A 6,000-nucleotide genomic window follows, 5' to 3' on the forward strand; every position below is an offset into this window, starting at 1 on the left:
GTTCTGAATAGATGTTTCTTTCAACCAGATATACAAAAAGAGAGAAGCATATAAAAAGAGGCTTAATACAATTAACCATGAAAATGCAAATCCAAACTATAATATACTGGGGCTGGGGTTGTGGCTCAGTTGTAGAGCGCTTGCCTAGCATGTATGAGGCACTGGGTTCGTTTCTCAGCATCACATATAAATAAATTGAGTAAATTGTCCATTGACAACTAAAAAAAATTTTTTTAAACTACAATATACCACTTCACCCACTATGATAGCTAGAATCAAAAAAGCAAAATATGCATAAATTGATTTTTTATTTAATTTAGTTAATTGTCTTGAATTTTAAAAAAGAAACTAGGTACAGGGCATGGTCACACAATCAAAAATCAAAAAGTGAGATAGTTGGGTGATAGGTAAAAAAAAGTCCTTAACAGATACCAATGCCTCAATCTTATACTTCCCAGCCTCCAGACTTGCAAGAAAATAAATTTCTAATTTTTTATAAATAACTCAATCTGTAGAATGGAGTTTTAGCAGCACAAAACAGACTAAGACATGACATGATTCAGCAATTTCATTCCAAGCTACATATTAAAGGGAAATAAGAACATATCCATATAAAAATCTACACACGAATGCTTATAGTAGCATTATTCATAATAACCAAAAGGTGGAAACAACCCAAATGTCCACCAACTGATGAATATATAAAGAAGAGGTGGCATATCCATAATATCATATGATCATAAACAAAGAAAAGAATTAAGTGCTAACATATGCTACAACATGAATGACCCCTAAAAATGTTATGCTACCCAGGCATGGTAATGCATAACTGTAATCCCAGGGACTCAGGGGATAAGGCAGGAGGATCACAAGTTCAAGCCCAGCCTCAGCAATTTAGGGAGACCCTGGCTCAAGATTAAAAATTAAAAGCAGGAAGATCACAATTTCCAGGCCAACCTTAGCAGTTTATCAAGGCCCTAAGCAATGCAGTGAGACCTTTCAAAATTAAAACATAAAAAGGACTGAGGATGAAGTTGGTTTAAAAGCGCCTCCTGGGTTCAATTCTCACTACCAAAAATAAAAAATTATTAGAAAACAATAATTTGAAGTTAACAGGTGCAGACCTAAAAACACGCATAAAATATTAGTTTCTAAGTTCTTAAAATAATAAATGGGAGATACTCACTTTATCCCCTAAACTCCAGAAAGTATCTTCAACACATTATCACATGACACTTTCATTTTACTTTTTATTACTTATTTATTTACACACATGTTATTTTCCATACCAAGTTCACTTAGATTTAGGTTACATTTAAGAGATAGATGATTTTAACATTTCATTGACCTAGTCCCACAATATAGAAGAAGAATAGAAGAATGGTAGTGGCAGTGAAAATCCCAAATAACATTGTGGGAAAAATATGTGGGTCTGAAAGCAGATCCCGGAATTAGGAGGCTATGACCCTGAAGCTATTTCTCATTTTTGGAACATTGCTTTCTCCAGGTTATGCTAGTATTATATCATATTTCAAAAAGTAGGAATCGGGTTTTCCACTCAGCACAGATGACAAATGCATGTAAATTTAGAATTTTGCTTTCAAAGGCAATATTACAGTTCCCAGTGTTGGGGTCTCCAGGAAGACTTGAAAGCCAGGCTCGGTGGCTCATGCCAATAATCCCACCTACTTGGGAGATTGAGGCAGGAAGATCACAAGTTCAAGGCCAGCCTCAGCAATTTAGCAAGGCCCTAAGCAATTTAGCAAAATCCTGTCTCAAAATTTAAGAACTGGCTGGAGGTGTGGCTTATTGGTTAAGTGTACCTGGGCTCAATCCCTGCAAAAAAAATAAAAGAAGAAGAAGAATCAAAGGCATAGGAAGTAAAGTCAGACAGACCGACATTCTGGCTATATGATCTTTGGCAAGTACCTCAGCCTCTAGTCTTCAAATTGTTCTGAGTGGTGGGAAAATAAAATGGCCTAGCCAGAAAGGGTGGCACACACCTGTAATCCCAGAAACACAGGAGGCTAAGGCAGGAGGATTACAACTTCAAGATCTTGCAATCTTGCCCTGGCAATTTAATGAGACCATCTCAAATTAAAAAATAAAAAGGGATGGGGCGGCTATGGTTCAGTAAGAAAGCCCCATTACTGGATTCAATACCCAGTACATACACACACACACACACACACACACAAAAAAAAAAAAATGAAGTGAAAAGAAATCAAATGAAGCCATGCATGACCACAAACTCCTACCATCTCAGGAGGCTAAGGCAGAACAATAGCAAGTTCCAGGTCAGCCTCGGCAATTGAATGAGACTGATTCAGTCTCAAAAATAAAATAAAAAGAACTGGGGATTTAGCTCTGAGAAACAGTGCCCCTGCATAAAATCCCCAGCACCATAAAATAAAGAAAAAAAAAAAAGAAGCCAGGTGAAGGATGCTGAGGCAGGAGGATCACAAGTTCAAAGCCAGACTCAGCAAAAGCGAGATGCTAAGCAACTCAGTGTGACCCTGTCTCTAAATAAAATACAAAAAAGGGCTAGGTATGTGGCTCAGTGGTCAAGTGCCCCTGGGTTCAATCCCAAGTACCAAATAGAAAAAAAAAAGGAAAAGTAATAAAAGAAATGAAATAGCCTAATACATGTAATTTTTTGTGGATGCCCAATTCATAATAAGCACTCAATAAATATCAGATAAATGCCCTTAGTAATGTAGTAGAAATAGCAGTAGTAATAACTGTGATGGTGGTAATGGTAATATGTTCTGAGAAAAACCAAATTACAAATACTACTTTCAACCTCCAGATTTAATTTTTTTCAGGGGGCGTGTACTAGAGATTGAACCCAGGGGTACTTAACCACTGAGCCACATCCCAGCTCTGTTTATATTTTTATATTTTGAGAATTTAAATGAGACCCCCCAAAATGCTAATAGCATTTTGTGTGTGTGTGGTGTAGGGTACTGAACCCAGGGCCTTGCACATGAGAAATAGTCTACCACTGAGATACATCCCCAGCTCCTGAAAGTAATCTTTGGCAGGATATGGGAGAATGTTGTGTTTATATTGTTTCAATGCTAGGGATACTGACCACTGGGCCTCATACAAGCAAAGCCAGCACTCTACTAGTTAGCTACCTCCACAGAGTTTTTTTCTTTTTTTTTTTCTTTTTTTTTTTTTTTTTTTTTTTTTGGTACTAATTAATGAACTCAGGGATGCTGTACAACTGAGCTACATCTCTACCATTTTTTTAAAATATTTTTTAGTTGTAGATGGACACACTACCTTTATTTTGTCTATTTAGTTTTTTATGGGGTGCTGGGGATCAAACCCAGTGCCTCATGCATGCTAGACAAACGTTCTACCACTGAGCCACAACCCCAACCCTCCACCACTTTTTATTTTGAGACAGACTCTGACGCTAGGCTTATAAGCATGGACACCAAGCCTGGCTCTGTAGCCCTTTTTAAAATACATAGTTTGAGATATAATCTCCCTTAAACCACTACAATCCATTGTCCTATTAATGGAACACCTATAAAAATATAAGTTGGAGAAAAGTTAGCCTTTTTAACAAATGGTGCTGAGAAACCTGGAAATCCACATATAAAAGAATGAAATCTAAACCCTATCTCTCACCCTGCACTAAAGTCAACTAAAAGTAGATCAGAGACCTAGGAATTTGACCAGAAATTTGGCAACTGCTAGAAGAAAATGTAGGCCCAACACTCCACCATGTCAGCACAGGAACTGACTTCCTCAACAAGACTCCTAAAGCTCAAGAATAAAATAAAAAATCATTACTGGGCTGGGTATGGTGGTACATGCCTGCAATCCCAGCAACTTCAGAGGCTGAAGCAGGAGTGTCAAAAGTTCAAAGCCAGCCTCAGAAACACAGCAAGGCCCTAAAAAACTAAGCAAAACCTCAGGATGTGGCTCAGTGGTTGAAGCCCCCTGGGTTCAATCCCCAGTACAAAAAGAAAAAATCAATAAGTGGGATTGCATCAAATTAAAAAGCTTCTGCACAGCAAAGGAAACAAGCACATGAAGAGACAGCCTACAGAATGGGAGATCTTTGCCACCTGCTCCTCAGATAGGGCATTAATATCAAGAATATACAAAAAACTCAGACTTAACACCAAAAAAAAACATAAAACAATAACCCAAACAATAAACAGGTTAAGGAACTGAACAGACACTTCTCAAAATAAGAAATACAAATTGTTAACAAATATATAAATAAATCTTCAACATCTCTAGCAATTAGGGAGATGCAAATCAAAACTTCATTGAGATTTCATCTCACTTCCGAATGACAATTATCAAGAATAAAAATAATAATAAATGTTGAGGATGTGGGGGGAAAGGTACACTCATACATTATTGGTGGGACTGCAAATTAGTGCCACCATGTGAGCAGCTCTGCTCCATGCTCCTCACCAGCATGTAAGTTTACAAAATAAATCATGTCATCTTAAAAAAAAAGAACCATAGTTCTACCTCTCAGTATCTTCCAAATTGTATTATATGTGTGCACATGAAAGATGTGTGTATGTGTGAGAAATCATTTCCTATTTAAAATAAAACTAAAATACAAAAAAAAAATCTATAAAATTTCTCCAGGAAATTGGAAGCTAGTTGCTGAGCTTTATTGGGAAGAGGTGCTGATAAAATCAGCTTAGTTCATTTAAACTGCTGTCTGCAAAGTAAAGAGAGAAGGAGAAATAGTAATCCTATTGCCAGAAGTATTAGGAGGTATTAGTACATGCATCCCCCTTGAGTCACAGACTGAGAACTGCTTTAACGCTTTGCTCACAGGACCTGTTGAAATGTCACAAAAGCAGAATACAACTGACACTAGGATTGCTGTATGTATACACATGGATGTATATCCAACGTGATCCTGCAATCTGTACACGTGGAAAAATGAGAATTCATACCCTATTTGAATCAAATGTATAATATGTCAAGATCACTGTATTGTCTTGAGCAACTAATAAAAAAAAAGTCACAGAAGGATGCTCGTGCATCACGTGACTCCTTCAATGGCATCCCTTTAAAAAAAAAGAATCTCACTCACTTTTGCTCTTTGTTTGCTTCTTTAAATACAAACATTCTTCCTAAGAACGGATCACCTTGCATTCCCAAAACCATTACATGGCATAACAAGATATCTTATCCACAAAACAAAACATGGAAAAGGCAATCGTGCACCACAAGTTGAATTCCAGACATATTTCTTACCTGTTGTCAAGTGGACTCTCACCCTCCTTCAAACCCTCTATCCGCAAACTTCCCTCTGAGAGCGCTTGAGGAGGACCCCAGTGATGAAGCACAGAAGGTGAAAGAGAACAGCAGCCCTTTACTATCCCTTCTTGTTCTCCTGCTCTAACTTGTACGTTTCGGGCTAAGAGAGTGCCCTGGCAGGCAGCATCACCAGCTTCACAGAGTTAGAGATGTTCCCCCAAGAAGCTCCCCTGTACCCCGTCACCCCCCAAAGTCAAGTAGGGAAAACACTTATTCCCTGGAAGAGACCGGAGGCGAGAACAACTGTAAGTCCTGCTGCTCACACACTGGAGGAAATGATGCAGGAGGCAGCGTGAGCGAGAGAGCAGAAAACGGCTGGCCAGCGGAAGGGACACCTCCCCAGTCCAGCCTAACTCCAAGCCATCCTCGCCCTGTTGTCATAGCACTTTACAACGGACGCTACTGCGCAAGTCCCACGCTGCGGCCGCGCAGCCTACTGGGGGCTGTAGTCCAGAGAGGCTGAGGCCCGGGAGGCGGGGACTGGTTTCTGGGTGGGCCGCGACTGGAATCCGGGGTCGCCTGGGCGGAGCTCGTTAGCACTGCCTACTAGACTTTAGCAGAGGGAATTAGCGCAGTTCTCCTCCCTCAGACCCAGTTTGTGAGAAAGCCACGCCGCCCGCCAGGGCTCGGGACCGACGCCTCGCCTCCCGCACCACGGCCCCACCCACTTGGCTCCAGTGGGCGGGCCCG

At 39.9% G+C, this 6,000-nt stretch overlaps 1 protein-coding gene across 4 annotated transcripts in view; it reads right to left on the reverse strand.

Annotated features, from left to right (window-relative positions):
* BBS9 (Bardet-Biedl syndrome 9) overlaps positions 1 to 5,453 on the reverse strand; it is a 512,444-nt gene extending 506,991 nt beyond the window's left edge. For all 4 annotated transcript variants that reach the window (XM_081288277.1, XM_081288276.1, XM_081288275.1 and 1 more), the window contains exon 1: positions 5,248 to 5,453. The gene's annotated coding sequence lies outside the window, so the exon portion shown is untranslated. The remainder of the gene's footprint in view (positions 1 to 5,247) is intronic.
* Between the last annotated feature and the right edge of the window lie 547 nt (positions 5,454 to 6,000).

The sequence above is a fragment of the Spermophilus citellus genome (assembly GCF_964194105.1).
Source record: "Spermophilus citellus genome assembly, chromosome: 3".
Lineage (NCBI taxonomy): Eukaryota > Metazoa > Chordata > Mammalia > Rodentia > Sciuridae > Spermophilus > Spermophilus citellus.